Source organism: Phocoena sinus, chromosome 12, assembly GCF_008692025.1.
Source record: "Phocoena sinus isolate mPhoSin1 chromosome 12, mPhoSin1.pri, whole genome shotgun sequence".
NCBI lineage: Eukaryota > Metazoa > Chordata > Mammalia > Artiodactyla > Phocoenidae > Phocoena > Phocoena sinus.
In genome coordinates this window covers 60,328,239-60,343,391 of record NC_045774.1, presented here as the reverse complement: position 1 = coordinate 60,343,391, position 15,153 = coordinate 60,328,239, and positions in this window count along the sequence as shown.

The following is a 15,153-nucleotide window of genomic DNA, read 5'->3' as shown; positions in this document are numbered from 1 at the left end:
AATATGGATAAAACTTACAGTTAGGGGAACTATATACATTTATAATTTTGGCTTATTTCTATTTTATTTGTGATCATCTATTAGAAACCATTAATTAAGTCTGTATTTAAATGGTGCTGTATGACCATTATGAAAATAAAGGCAAGAAAAGCAAGACCTGTCTACCAAGGACCTTTCCCTAAGATACACAGGATTAATGATGTTTTATACACAAGGCACAAAGCTAGAAGATAGGCATTGGCCAAGTATATATATTAAATAAACAAATACAGAAAACCACATTCTATGCCATTGAGTCAGTGAAGAGAGTAGAAGGAATACTTGATGTTATCATGAAAGTGGCATGTTTAGAGAGAGACAGGAGATGGGCAGGCTTTACGGACAGGGTAAGATTTCAGGAGTTGCCTGAAATAAGGGACAAATGAGGAATTATGAATCAGTTCTTCCCATTCTCAACAAATGTGAGCATTACTAAAGGACCTTTTTTCATTCCTTGGCCTTTGGCCTTTACATTTAGTTTTTTGAAATAGAGAGGATGCTTCTGACAGAAAGCCCAGAGTGGAACTTTTCACTGTAAATTCATCAGAAGCTAACATTTATTGATGAATATTATATGCTAATACTGCTGTAGATGTTATTAAATGTATAACTTCTTTTAATCTTCCCAATAACTCTGTGAGCTAAGTATTATTTTCCTTATTTCACAGGAGAGAAAGATGTAAAATACTTTAGTGAAGAATGTGTAGGTAATAAGGCAGAACAGACCTTCAGCCTAGGCCATCATCCCTCACGTGCTATGCTCTAGCCATGACACATCCATACTCACCCAAACTCCATGAGAACCCTGTGAGGTTTAACAGTAGCAACTATGATTATTCAGTGGCCTACAAAGAACTTTTAACTTTTAATTGAAGAACCAACCTTTGCTCCTAAGTTTTTTCAGTTCTGACTCTCAGTATCCTTTTGCACAGTGGTGCTTAAACTTGAGCAAACATCTGGAATCAACTAGAAGAATCAGCTAGAAACTTTGTTGAACAGAGATTTTGAGGCCCAATCCAGAGTTCCTGATTCAGTAGGACTGGGGTAGGCTTGAGAATTTGTATTTTTTTGCAAGGTTTCAGGTTTTGCTGATGCTGCTAACTTGGAGATACAGGTTATGAAAAAAAAAATAGAGATGTCAAGTGTCTCCACGTTTTTGGGGTGAGCAATTGAAGAATGACGTTGACATGGCCTATGATGGGAAAGACACAAGTGGAACAGATTTAATTTCAGAAATAATGAATTTGATATGTATATATTTTATATCCAGTTGGAAGAACCAGGCAAGCAGTTCCATGTATATAGCCAAGCTGGAGATATAAACTTGGAAGTTGTTGGACTATAGATGATATTTATGGCATCAATATTGGATGAGGTCACTAATTGAGTACAGAGATAATAGAAGAGGACCAAGGACTGAGCTCCGTGGCACCCCAACAGTAAGAGTTTGGGAGAAAGAGCAGACTGAATACAGAATATTGAGAGGAAAGAACCACTGAAGTAGGAGAAAACCAACGTGGCTCAGTGTCTCAGACGTCAGTCATCTGATTTCCATTTTAAAAGGATCACTCTGGCCAATGTATTGAGAATAGATATTAGTGGGCCATGGTGGAAGCAGGGAGAATAGTTAAGTGAATACTCCAATAATCTAAATAGGAAATATTGATATTTTGGTTCAGAATAGTAGCAGTAGGAATAGTGATAAAGGTTAGGTCTGACATTTATTTTGAGGACAGAGCTGACAAGATTTACAGAAGGATTGATTATGGGATATGAGAGATGGAAGTGGCAAGGCTTTTGGTTTGAGCAACTGAAAATATAGAGCTATTTACTGAGATGACGGAACTATGAAGTTAGAGCAAGTTTTGTTGAAAAAAAGATGATTTAGGTTTATTATATGTTATAGTGTGATTTATATTAGGCATCCATGTAAAGATATGGATTTAACAGTTGGGTATAAAAATGTGAAGTCCACTTAGGAGGCTGGGTCTGGAGACAGAAGTTTAAGAATTGTCATCCCAGAGATGGTATTTAAAGCTATTAGTCTGCATGAGATTACTAAGGAAGTAAGAGTAGATGGATAAAAGAAAGTATTTATGGTCTGAGCACTGGGGCTTCCAATGTTAAAAGGTCAGGGAGATGAGGAGAAACTAGTAAAGGTGACTGAGAAGGGGAAGCTGGTGACTTAAGAGGAGATCCAGGAAATTATGGTTTACTGGAAGCCAAATGAAGCTCATCTTCTCAAGCGTGACAAATACTGTGATAGGTGAAATAAGATGAGCACTGGAGTTGAACACTGAGTTTAGCAATATGAAGGTTATTGTTGACCATGTTCAGAGCAGTTTTGGTGGAATCATGGGGACAAAACTCAGGAATGGATTCCAGTGAGAATGTGAAGATAATTAGAAACAATGAAAATAATGCAAATAGACAGCACCTTCTAGGAGTGTTGCTGCAAAGGGATTATAGAAAAGATCTGGTAGCTGGAAATAGAAAGTGGTGTCAATTGATGTTTTTGTTTTGTTTTCTTTTCCAGTTTTATTGAGATATAATAGACATACAGCATTATATAAGTTTAAGGTGTACAGCATAATGACTTGACTTTGATATATCATGAAATGATTACCACAGTTCAGTTCACATCCATCATCTCATATAGATACAAAAAAAAGAAAAAGAAAAAAGGAAAAAAAATGTCCTTGTGACGAGAACTATTAGAGTCTACTCTCTTAACCGTATAGCAGTGTTAAGTATAATCATCATGTTGTATATTATATCTCCTCTGCTTATTTATCTTATAAACGGGAAATTTGTATCTTTTGACCACCTTCATCCAATTCCCTTTCTCCTTTCCCCCTCTGGTAACCGCAAATCTGATCTCTTTTTCTATGAGTTTTTTTAAATTTTAATTGATTTGATATATAAGTGAGATCATACAGTATTTGTCTTTCTCTGTCTTATTTCTCTTAGCATAATACCCTCAAGGTCCATTCATGTTGTCACAAATGTCAGGGTTTCCTTCTTTTTTATGGCTGAATAATATTGCATTGTACAGATATATACACCACAACTTTTTTATCCATTCATCTGTTGATGGACACTTAAGTTGTTTCTATGTCTTGACTATTGTAAATAACACTGCACATGGGGTGCAGATATCTCTTAACATAGTGTTTTCATTTCTGTCAGATATATTCCCAGAAGTGGAATAGTGGGATCATATGATAGTTCTTGATTTTCTGAGGAAACTCCATACTGTTTTCCATAGTGGTTGTAACAATTAAAATTGCACCCACAATGCACAAGAGTTCCCTTTTCTTCACATCTTTGCCAGCATTTGTTATCTCTTATCTTTTTGATGACGGCCATTCTAACAGGTGTGAGGTGAAATCTCGTAGTTTGATTTACATTTCCCTTATGATTAATGATCTTGAGTACTTTTTCATGTACCTGTTGGCAATTCATATATCTCCTTTGGAAAAATGTCTGTTCAGGTCCTTTGCCCATATTTAATTGGATTATTTGTTTTTTGGCTATTCAGTTGTGTGAGTTTTTATATATTTTGGATATTAACCCATTATCAGATATGTGGTTTGCAAGTATTTTCTCTCATTCCTTAGGTTTTCTTTTCATTTTTTTGATCATTTCTTTTGCTGTGCAAGCTTTTTAGTTTGACGTAGTCCCATTTGCTTATTTTTTATTTTGTTTCTTGTGCTTTAGAGGTGTGATATCCAAATAATCATTGCCAAGACTTATGTCAGGTAGCTTTTTTCCCTATGTTTTCTTCTAGGAGTTTTATGGTTTCCAGTCTTACATTTAAGTTTTTAAACCATTTAGAGTTAAGTTTTGGGAGTGGTATAAAATAGGGATCTACTTTTATTCCTTTACATGTGAATATCCAATTTTCCCAGCACCATTTATCGAAGAGACTGTCTTTTCTTCATTGAGTATTCTTGGCTTCCCATCAAACATTAGTTGACCATATGTTTTGTTTGTTTTTAAAGAAAGAGGAAATAACAGCATATTTCTGTGCTGTTGGGATAAACCAGAAGAGAAAAAAACTGATAGTGCAGGATAAAGAGGAGAATTTCTAGAATAATAGCTTTGAGAAGGTAAGAGGGATAGGATCGAATACATAGGTGAAGGTGTTAGAATTAAATAACATCAAAAACACAGCCATAATAAAAGGAGGGAAGGCAGAGTATCTGTACCTAGATGCGAATGAGTGGGTTGATTTGGTAGTGGAAGTCTATGGAAGGTTTCTGCTAATTGTTTCTATTATTTCAGAGAAATAGGCCATCTTCTGAGAGTAAGGATAGCAGATGTATTGGGGGGTAGACAATATGACTGAGACAAAAATCCTATGTAAAAACTTGTCTCTTTAGGTAAGATAGATCAATTGAGCTAATAATATTTAGGCTGGAACTAAGGAGAAAATAAGCCACTCTCCCTCCCCATTGCAATATTCATAACACACTGCCCTAGTCTTCCTGAGATGGACCACCATAAGCAATGTGGGTCAAGAACTGGGGTAAACTGAAGACACCTTGTTCAGATCACAGCTGCTATAGTGGATCTTACAGATATCCTTCTTGGATAATGCCCTCTGTCCTTACTCTCTTTTAGCTTTTGCTGGACAGGAAGATAAGGGTCCTGTGAAGCTGGATCATGATCCAAGAGTTGCTGTTTATACTGCATTAATTATAAACCATATCCAGCTCAAGGGTATAAATGCACATTATAGGAACATTCTGCTATAGGGTCAAGTGTAAGACATTTGGGAGTGATCAGTTGGATGCTATTTCCATATTTTGAGTTTTTTGGTTTACAGTATGCAAATAAACAGACTTCTTTTACTTTTATAGTGCTTGGTGAACAGTGTGGTTAATTGAGTCAAACCACATGAGTCATCTTAGGAAAATTGGTATAGGCCGTGTGTAAATTAAATAAGCTGGGCTAAAAGCTACTCTGCAGTAGGTAAAATATTTGTGATTAGTCTAGAGGAATCAAAGAAGTAAGTTTAGTAAGAATTGTGGTTCATAAAGAGATGGGAATCATGGTACCCTTAAACCTAGAATGACTAAAGCAATTGAGCCCAGCAACTGCTAGTGTATCTTGTCTCTGAAAGATCAGGGCACCTGTTCCCTTAATTGTGGATGTGAGAGGATCCTAAAGATTAGATAACGAATGAAACACTGTGGATGCACCCCTAGCCACCCTAGCAAATATCCTTGTAAAACACACATCTCATTGGGATTTTAGAATTAATGGATTAATTAAATCTCATAACGCCAGGGGCCAATTTAATAGCATGAATGTAAATCTAGGGTATAGAAAACTAGAAAGAATCGGTACACCTCTGGGCTTTGTTTTTCACAGTTGAATTATTGATTTGGTTGAGGCACTCCCAAGTCTCAGTTATGAAACAATGATTTACACATAATAGGTGTTCAATAAACATGAATGATTGATTGATGAGTTAAATCACGCACAGTTGCATTTATAAACAAATGACACAGATTTCTTGCTTATTAGCTTTGTGTAGAAAAGCTTTCTTCTCTTTCTTTTTTTTTTGTTTTTTGAGAAATAATTCCAAATACGTCTACAGAATAGGGAGTGGCATTCTTAGATTTCATGGGAAAAACATCTATATACAATATGTGTTTAGATGATATTACTATTTTAGGTATATATTTAGCTGTGATATTTGTGATTTCACATTTGTATGAGAAGAAAAGTGCCACATAATCTTGAAAAATTAAAATAAATCATTTGATCTTTTTGGCTCTGATATTTTAGAGGGAAACCATATTCTGTCACACTACTATCACATGTAAAAAAATCACAGACAATCAGAATCTTCAGAGAAATCTTTTATTTCTCTGTTTTCAGCTTTGTTCTCAGTATCTGAGACATTTCTATTTCTTTATGAGGAAAATACCCAGGGATGGGTCTGCATGCTTTCTCCAGTAAGCAGCTAAAATAATGGTAGAGATAATGAGTTTTAAGAAAATGTGAAATGTTGTAAATGAACACCAGACTATCAAAATTTCTGTGAAGGTTTACAGTGATGAATTAGAGGAAGATGGAAATGCAGAAAATATCATGTATATGTATTTCTAACAGGAATGGATTTTCTAAAAATAAAATGTTTATTATTTTGAGTTATCTGTCAGTTTTAATTTTAATTATTTTATGAGTCTTAGTTTGCAACCAATTTATGTGTACTTAAAACAATTTGTATTGCTTTTTAAGCAGGAGATACTAGAAATTTTAGAGATTGTGAATCTTGAATAAAATAGTAATCCTATCTCTAATACAGCTTTGTATTTAGTAATTGTATAAAATATTCCACCTATTTTAGAAATATAGACTCTAAATTTAACTACTAATAAAAACTTGGAGAAATTCTGGACTTAGGACTTCCTGTTCTATCACAAAGTATGAATTCTAACACATTATCCTTAAGAAATTATATTATTTTCTCAAATCTTTGCCTTTTATGATAAATTCTGAAATTCAAATGGTATACATTGTTACAAAATTTCTAAAAATTCAGTTAATTTACTCTAATAATTTTTTTTAAAAACCTCAAATTTACTTTCATGAATCAAACTATTTATGAATGTTTAATTTTAAGCCAATTTTTAAATAATAAAATATTATTAAGAAAGGTAAGGTTTACGCTGTGTGCCTAGGACAATAGACTCAGCTCTTATTTGGAACAAGATTTGTTAAAATAAAACAAAACAAATTCACAAACACATCCAGACCTATCCATGGGACATGAAAAAATGGGAGATTGGTTGTGATCTTCAGAGACATACCAGCAGTTTTATATAATATTTGCTCTGACGAAATAAATAATTAAACTGGGTTTTGCCCTCAGATCTGCTAAACAAAATCCAGATAATTATAGATTCTTTTAAGTTTTCTATTCCTCATGTAAACATTCATGCTCTTAAATTGGTCCCCAGCATGCCAATGATTGCTCACAGACATTTCAAATATCATACAAAGGAATAAAATAATGCATGGAAAAGTCAGATGATGTCATCATTATGCCACCAATTAGGCAATCATAATTTGTCATTTGATGAAAGTGTGGAGTAGCAGTTATTAGATCCCTTCACGGTTGTGTTGGATACCCCATCTCTGTTTTCAGCCATTTGCCTTGACACCTCAGTAGAATTCCTAGTTTCTGGTAGAGCAGAAAGTCCCAGGTCCAAAGTTTCTCCAACTCAGACTATGCTGCCAATGGCAGTGCAGTCAGTGAACTCATAAAATCCACATTCTTCTGTGGTTCTATATGTTGTTTAGAATCATGTTTTTTCAGTTCCCCTTTGGATTAAATTCAAAGGTTCCAAGAGTGGTATTCCAAAATTGTCAAAATTTGATTAAATATGTATTGGTACAGTCATCAACTTTTTATATATTGATAGTCAAATTTAGTCAGGTTTTCTTTTTTTTTTTTTTTTTGTCTTTGACTATTACAGTCTCCAAACTGATTTCCTGTTTCAGCTTTATCTCTCTCCTACCTAACTGCTGGTATTCTCTCTTTTTTAGATTTCTTTAATGGTTTTTCATTGTTTATAGAGTAGAGGCTAAGTTCATTTGCTTGGTGTTCAAAGCTCTTCATGATTTGGCCTGTACCACTGGTTTTATCTCTTATCCCTCTCTGTCTTGTAAATTATTCTTTAGCATTCTAAACCTGCTTGTCCATTTCCCTATTCACATGATGCTTTGTCTCTGTCACTTTGTCGAGGTGTCTTTTAGCAGGAAAGTCTCCCTTTCTCTTTACCTAATTACTCCTACTCACCTTTTAAAACTCTGTCTTGACTCATTCCAGAGATTCTTTCTGGATAATTATTTCACCTCTAAACTGTATGCCTGTCCTTGATGCTTTTACAATATGTGTTGGAGTTCAAGTCCTGCCTGTAAATCCATCTTCTGTCTAGGCTTCTTTTCAAAGAAGATCTGTTAAAGAACAGTAGTCTAATGAGGAACAAAGGAACAATTTATTAATTACTGTGCATGTGCCTGATAATCCCCACTACCGGAAAAATTGGATTGGTGAACATAATTTAGGTCAAGAGGTTTAAGCCAGTTTCCTTCATTCTAATTCTCTGTGTAACCTCTTCCACCTCTATTGAATGGTGGCCCATCAGGACCACCTTTTTCTCTTTCAGTTTCAGCTACTTATCCATACAGCTGTTAGGGATAAATGGACTTTAAGATTTAAAGAAAAGGGACTTAGGATCAAAAGACCTGGCTTAGACATCTTGACCCAAGTCTCATTCTCCATAGCTGAGCCTCACCAGCTGACTTGGAATGCCAGTCCTCATCCAGGCCGTTCATTTAACAAAAGTGTTTGAGCACCGTCTATACCTCAGTATCTTCTATTCTAGCCCCTGGAGATGTGATAGTGGAAAACATAGAGAAGAGAAGTCTTCCTCCCAACTCACATTTGTCTGAGGGTATAGAAGGGATTTGTGGCTCATGAGATGTTTCATAATCTTCATTTATCATTGGTATCTCATGCAACTTATGAATCTCTTTAGATGCTGTCTTCTGTTTTCATTTTCCTTAGAGACACCATACAGTTGTCTCTCTGTTGCCTGTCAGTGTGGTTTTGTAAATACACAAGTGCCAAGTATGCTTGGCAAAATAGTACATGGTATTTGTTCTTATTTTGTATAGGTAATGCATATTTAACATAAAAAGCAGATAATACAGTTGAGAAAAAGAAAAAATAAATAAATAGAAAAAAAATTCCACAGTCCAGATAAATAACGACTATTAACATTTTATGACAAGGCCCCAAAATGTGAATAATCTGCTCAAGATGATAAAATTTGCATTAGAGTTACAATTGAAATCAAATATTTCCTATATAACATGAAACTTCAGGTTTGCAATGATTATTATAATGATAATGATGATGATATCAAAATAGCAACTATTTTTTTATACATCTACTACATATCAGGCAGTGTAGTAGGCTGTTTATGTATCAAAACTCCACAATGGACTTTTAAAGTAGACATTATTATCCCTATTTTATAGATGTATAAATAGACTCAGAGGAATTAATACATTCCTTGAACATTTAGCTTTATTTACAAATATAACTTTTGAGAAGACATAGTTTGTATTTTATATACAAGTACACATAATTTATCTAAATTCAGAATGGCTTCCAAAGGTCACAGGATCCTCAGCAAGAAATTTAGAGATAATTTCAAAATAATAACCCAAGAGGAGTTTAAAAGAATTACATAATCTTGTTTGATGAACAATTCCTCGTGTCAGAATATCCCAGATTGGGAGACATAACAGCTATAGTGACTTGGCATTCGAATTGGGTGGGATAGATAGATTGTTGTTCTGTTGTGGTTAGGCCTTTTATAGTTTAAAAGTAATAATGTTTTTATTTAGAGAATGAATTGGATTTGGGGGCATGTATGTTACATGCTGCAATTTAAAATTTTTGGAGTTTCTTCGTATTTTTAAGAGTTCTTCAGTTTGAAAGAACAAGACTTTCCTACAAATACCAGGCAAATTGCTCAGCAAGTTGTGCTGTTGATCACCTCTGGATAGAAATGCTCACAGAGTGCTGAAGTGTCCTTGTAATTTTACAACCTCTTTGAGTCATGTTTTTAGAACCCCAATCATTTTCAAACTGAAGCACTCTCAAAATTTTACAATTTTATGAGCAATGTAAAATTATTTCAGTATTTTATAACTTTATATTTTCATATAATTCTTAAAGAAAACGCATGCCCAATCTGTTTCCTAGCGTGATGATATGTGATTGAAACATTGTACAAATCACATGAAATTAGTTTTGAAAAACAAAGAAAGGGATTATAATTTTAATAGACCTTCCAGAATTTAAAAAGCATTGGTTGAAAGGCTATCTTGATTTTTGTGAGTTAAAACAGACAAAACAAGAAATTAACTGACGACTTTACAAATAATCTTTATGAAGTAGGGTAACTGTGCCAGGTATAACAATGTAACAAAAGAAAGACATAAATCTTTTAGTGTTGGTCTGAAGAGACTGAAAGGGAGAAAAGCTAACATAACTACAATTTCCACAGCTTCCCTCTTCGCTACAAAATTATTCAGAAAAACAATGTGGGCTCATTTATATCCAGTGACCTTACTGTATGTCCTGGAGATATCACCGTTATCTTGTGCTATTAAGCTTTCTTTAGAAAATGTAAGATTAATATTAGTTTAATTGAAAGATTGAACAGAAACACTGACATCCATTCAACCAAATCATTAAATTCAACACTCCATATGGACACAAAGAACATCTAGTTTATCCAATTAAAATAATTTCTGTGCCCTTCAAAGGTGCATTGCCATAACAAGCAATGAACCACTTTTTAATAATGCTACACTCTGTCCTCTTATGATGACTTTAACAGAAAAGAAGTATTTTATTTGATGAACTAGGTAAGTTGGATCCTAAGCCAACTAAAAAGAAAATAATAGCGCCTCCTTTAATAATGCTCCTGCTAGAAAATTTTGGCAAATAAATGTATTTACTTTGTTGTCAGTTCCACATGAATTATTTTATTGGCAGGTTTATTTATTAATTATCCAGAGCAATGGTTTTGAGAAGCTCAAGCAAGCCTACTGAATAATAGATAATGCAGTCTTCCCAATAAGTCCATCAGGGATATTCAAGTTATTCCTGACATAATAAAAACTGTTCTGAAACAGAAGCAACTTAGGAAAAATATCTGAAAGTTGAATTCAAGTGCATATTAATGTAAAACAATTTTGCTATTTTTCTAAATAAACTGTGGGGGAGAAGTCCTCAACATCACAACAAAGATGGTATGGACTTCCAGGGAACTCTAATATAAAGTACCAAAGCAGAGAGAAGGTGGAAAGACTATCAAGTTCATTTCTCTTTTTTGGAAATAAATGGGAGATAGTGTAGTTAGAAAATATTTAAGCCTAAGAAAATTAAACATATTTTTGTGAGCAAATACGTAATCTAAATACATGTATGTTTCCTTATGTAGATGAGTTAAATCCCAGAACACTGATAGGATTTCCAGGCAATATTATCATAGAAAACTGAAGCTATGGAAGATCGGTGTTCCAATTTTTTGTATATTTTTCAAACTTAGAAAGGCAACTCTAGAAACTGTAGACCTACATTTTTGACCTACAGTTTTTACCTTAAGGCATTCTATATTATCTAAAATAATTCATGGATAGACAGAAAATAAAGTGATAACCACTATGAACTAGCTTGGGTCAAGTTCTACTAAAATTTTATGGTTATTACTATTTTTGCTATGTTCACTAGACAGGCCAGTCAAAGAAACATGGTAGAATTGGTGTAACGTAATGAATGTCCAACAAGGCATTTAAGAGTGTCTGATGCTAAACTATTGAACAGTTTGGGGACATGTATCTTATGTGATAGCATAGGCAGGCAAATTAGTAACTTATTGATTGAGTGGTTATATCCTAAATATGCTTCTTAATGGATTGATGTCTGTAAAAAGGATGATTTTTTATGGTGTGCTATGGGCTCTGTCTTTGGTCATCCCTTGGTCAATATCTTCATTAATGATTTGGAGGAAGACAATGAATTGCATGCTAATCACTTTCAGAGGTAATGTGAAGGCAGAATAGAAAGAAGCTCCACAAAAAATTTAGCATTGCTTAGCATAGTAAAAGCTACAATGTGTTTGTTAAGTAAATATGTTATTTCTCCAGAGAGATCCTAGTTGAGCAATGGGTTGAATCTGTAATAAAAATATTTAATTAGGAGTAAAATAACAACATAAAAATGAAGGGTCATAGAGAAAGAGCATAATAAACGTACAAAGGATTTAGTCAATAACAAGGTAACAAGCTTCTCATGAGTTACCAGTGAGACTTGACTCCCCATGAACCAGCCTGTCCTTACCACAGAAACTAATCAGAATTCTCGTAATATCAATGTCTAATAAAGTACAATTTACAGATTGAGGAAGTGATGGCTCCACCCTATTTCATGCAGGTCAGGTCATAACTGGAATCCTGTTCATTTCTAGGTACCAGTCTTCATACTGGACATGGACATTCTAGAGCAAATCTAGGGTGGAATGCAGTTGTGGAAACAATCATGTAGTTAAGATGTTTGTGCCAAATATTTCTCTGATATTATAAATTCATACATGATATTAATTTACAAAATGTAGGATCTTCTGTCCACTAAAATTTCATGTTCAATCTACCATTTCATAGAAACTACTTTCCACTGGGTCATAGTGGCTTATGTTGCAATGAATCCAATGCTTAGAAAATTCTCACTTTTGACTTCTCAGTTGCATTTGACACTGTTGAACACTGTCTACTTTTTGAAATTCTCTTTCCTTGGCTTCTAGGACACCACAATCTCCTAACTTTCTTTCCATTTTTGACCATGGTTTCTCATATTTCTTTAAGGGCTGCCCCCCGCTTAAATATTGGCATTCCTTACTCCTTTGTCCTGTTTCCTCTCCTCACGTCACTGTGCCCTCTCTTCTTGGAATCATCTTTTATTGTCATCCATGTGCTGAGGGCTCCCTACTCTATGTATCAGTCCCAAACCTCTCTCCTGAATTCTAGGCCCCCTTATCTAGTGACCTGTTGGACATCTCCACTTGGATGGAAATATACTTTGGTGAAAGGGAAGGAACCATTTTATTTCTCAAATGGCAATAAGCTAGTTGTTCCTACCTAAATATTCTGTTCGACTATAAACAAATGAAGGCATCCATGTCTTGTCTAAGGCTGTGTTCACAGCAATAGCTCATTGCCTGACTGAGTAGGCTTTTAATGAGTACTGGTTAAATGAATGGCTGAATGAATCAGTGAGGGAATCATCAAGCTCAGACACTTTTCCATCATAATGCTTTCCACTGCAATTACCCTTGTCAAAACCACTATCATTTCCCACCTGGGATACAGGAGTAGAATCCCAGTTGATCTCTCTCAAAACCATCTTGCTTTTAGAAAAGCTTTCATAAACCAATCCATATTTTATAAAGTAGCCAAGCTAGCCTCCTAAAACACAGATCTGATCAGACCATGCTCCTGTTTAATATATTTAAATGGATTTCCACTGTTCCTCAGCCTGATCTGCAGGAGCTCTATAATCTATTTCCTGCTTTCCTATTTATGACATTTCCCCATCACTTTTATGCTACCAATGTTTAGGATGTTTTACTTCTTTAAAATGTGCCATATAATCTTTATTTCCCCCTGGCTGATGGTCTTCAGATCTTGGCATGAAAGTTTCTTCCTCCAGGAGACCTTACCTGATTTTTTATTCCAAATTATGTTTCTTTGGCTTCCAAAGATGATTTGTACTGCCTTAATCATATCATTTATTCTACAGATTTTCATAATATCTTGTTTAATTATAAATCTCCTTCACTAGATTGCACTCTGTGTAGGTCAGGGCCAGGATGATCTTGTCTATGTTAGGTCCCCTGCTCCTAGTACCTTGCCTTTCGCTTCATAGGTGTGCAATTGTTGGATGCCTGAACAGAGCCACTACAGTGTGTTCACAGATTGCCCTTCCTGTTTCTCTTGGATTGTGCTATTCATCAGGAGTTGATACAATTTAATGCATGACAAAGAAAATCAAACACTACTAAAATCATTCTGTTTTGAAGTTCAGTAATATGTTTGTAGAACAGAGGTTTAATTAAAAAATGAATGACTTATATAAAGAAATATAACAATTGGATTCACAGAACTGCAGTCCATAGTCTATTAACTCTAGTATTCGTAATGTATTGTGGCAAATAATATGTCTAAAAAGAGTTAGGAACAATATTTAAATAGGTTTGGTATTGTTTCAAGATTAGTTGGGGAATCAATTAAATAGAAAAGTTGAAAGAAAAAGACCAGTATACCTTATATAAATTATTCAGAATTTAGTATATAAGACTAAATTTTTTGTTTATGTATGTTTTAACTTAATTATTTTATTTACTACCACAGGAACCCTGTGGCATGGTTTGTGGCATAATGACGTGTGAAAAAAATGATACTAAGAAAGGTTAACCTGTGCAAAATAAAGGGGTTACTAAGTATCGGGGTTGGACCTCAAACCTAAATCTTCTAACTCCTCACCCCATGTTTTATGCACTAGGCTAAACAGAATATCTTGTAACTCACTTACATAATTTTCTGGTCCATTTGCTCTCTTACTTCAGTAAATGTGCTCCTCCATTAGTTCACTTACCACTACATTTTGCCATCTTTGTATCTCCATTGTAGCCCAGAGCAAACAATTCATTTCAAAAAAACGTGGTTTCCATAAAATGTTAGGAAAGTGAGGGTAGAATGACCTTTATAGACCCAGCCATTTTCCTCCAGAAATGATAGGCAAATAAGTTGTATAGAAGAGTCAGTTTTTTTAATTAAGGGAAGGTTGAAAACTCTACGAAAAGTATGACATGTATATGATACTTACCAAGTTCTAAATACTCTACATGTATTAGTTTATGTACTCCTCAAAATAACCACATGAAGTAGTTACTATTGCTACCCCCATTTTACAGATGAGGAAACTGAGGCACAGAGAGGTTCAGAAACTCACTTGAGGTGGTAAGTGTGTAGATGGGATTTTACTAGGGCCCAGAGTCTGTTTTTAACCACTATGGTAACCTGTTTCTCAATAACTGTTTTTTCTTGACTTCCTTAGATCTCTTAAATTCACTTATTCAACAAACATTTATCAGACACTGAACATTGGTCAGGCACTGAAGGGGAAAATCAGATATGGTTCTTGTTCTTCAGGAACTGTATTAGCTTATTTCTACTGATATTGAATATTCTGTGGAATACTTTTTTCTTTTCCTCAATTAGATGTCTAATGGAGGTCCAACTATATAACAAGATGAAATTGATGTTTGAAAAGTTGTTGTAGTGTAACAGGTGAACTCATATAAAGTTTCTCTTTATTGAAAAAAGAGGCTGCATAGATTTAGATGTGCATTTTCTTTGTAAATATGGGTCTGAGCAACTGAGATTGCAGACATTAGGAGTGTAAATGGAGGAGATTGGACAAACACGGGAAGTGCATGAATGTATGTGTGTGCA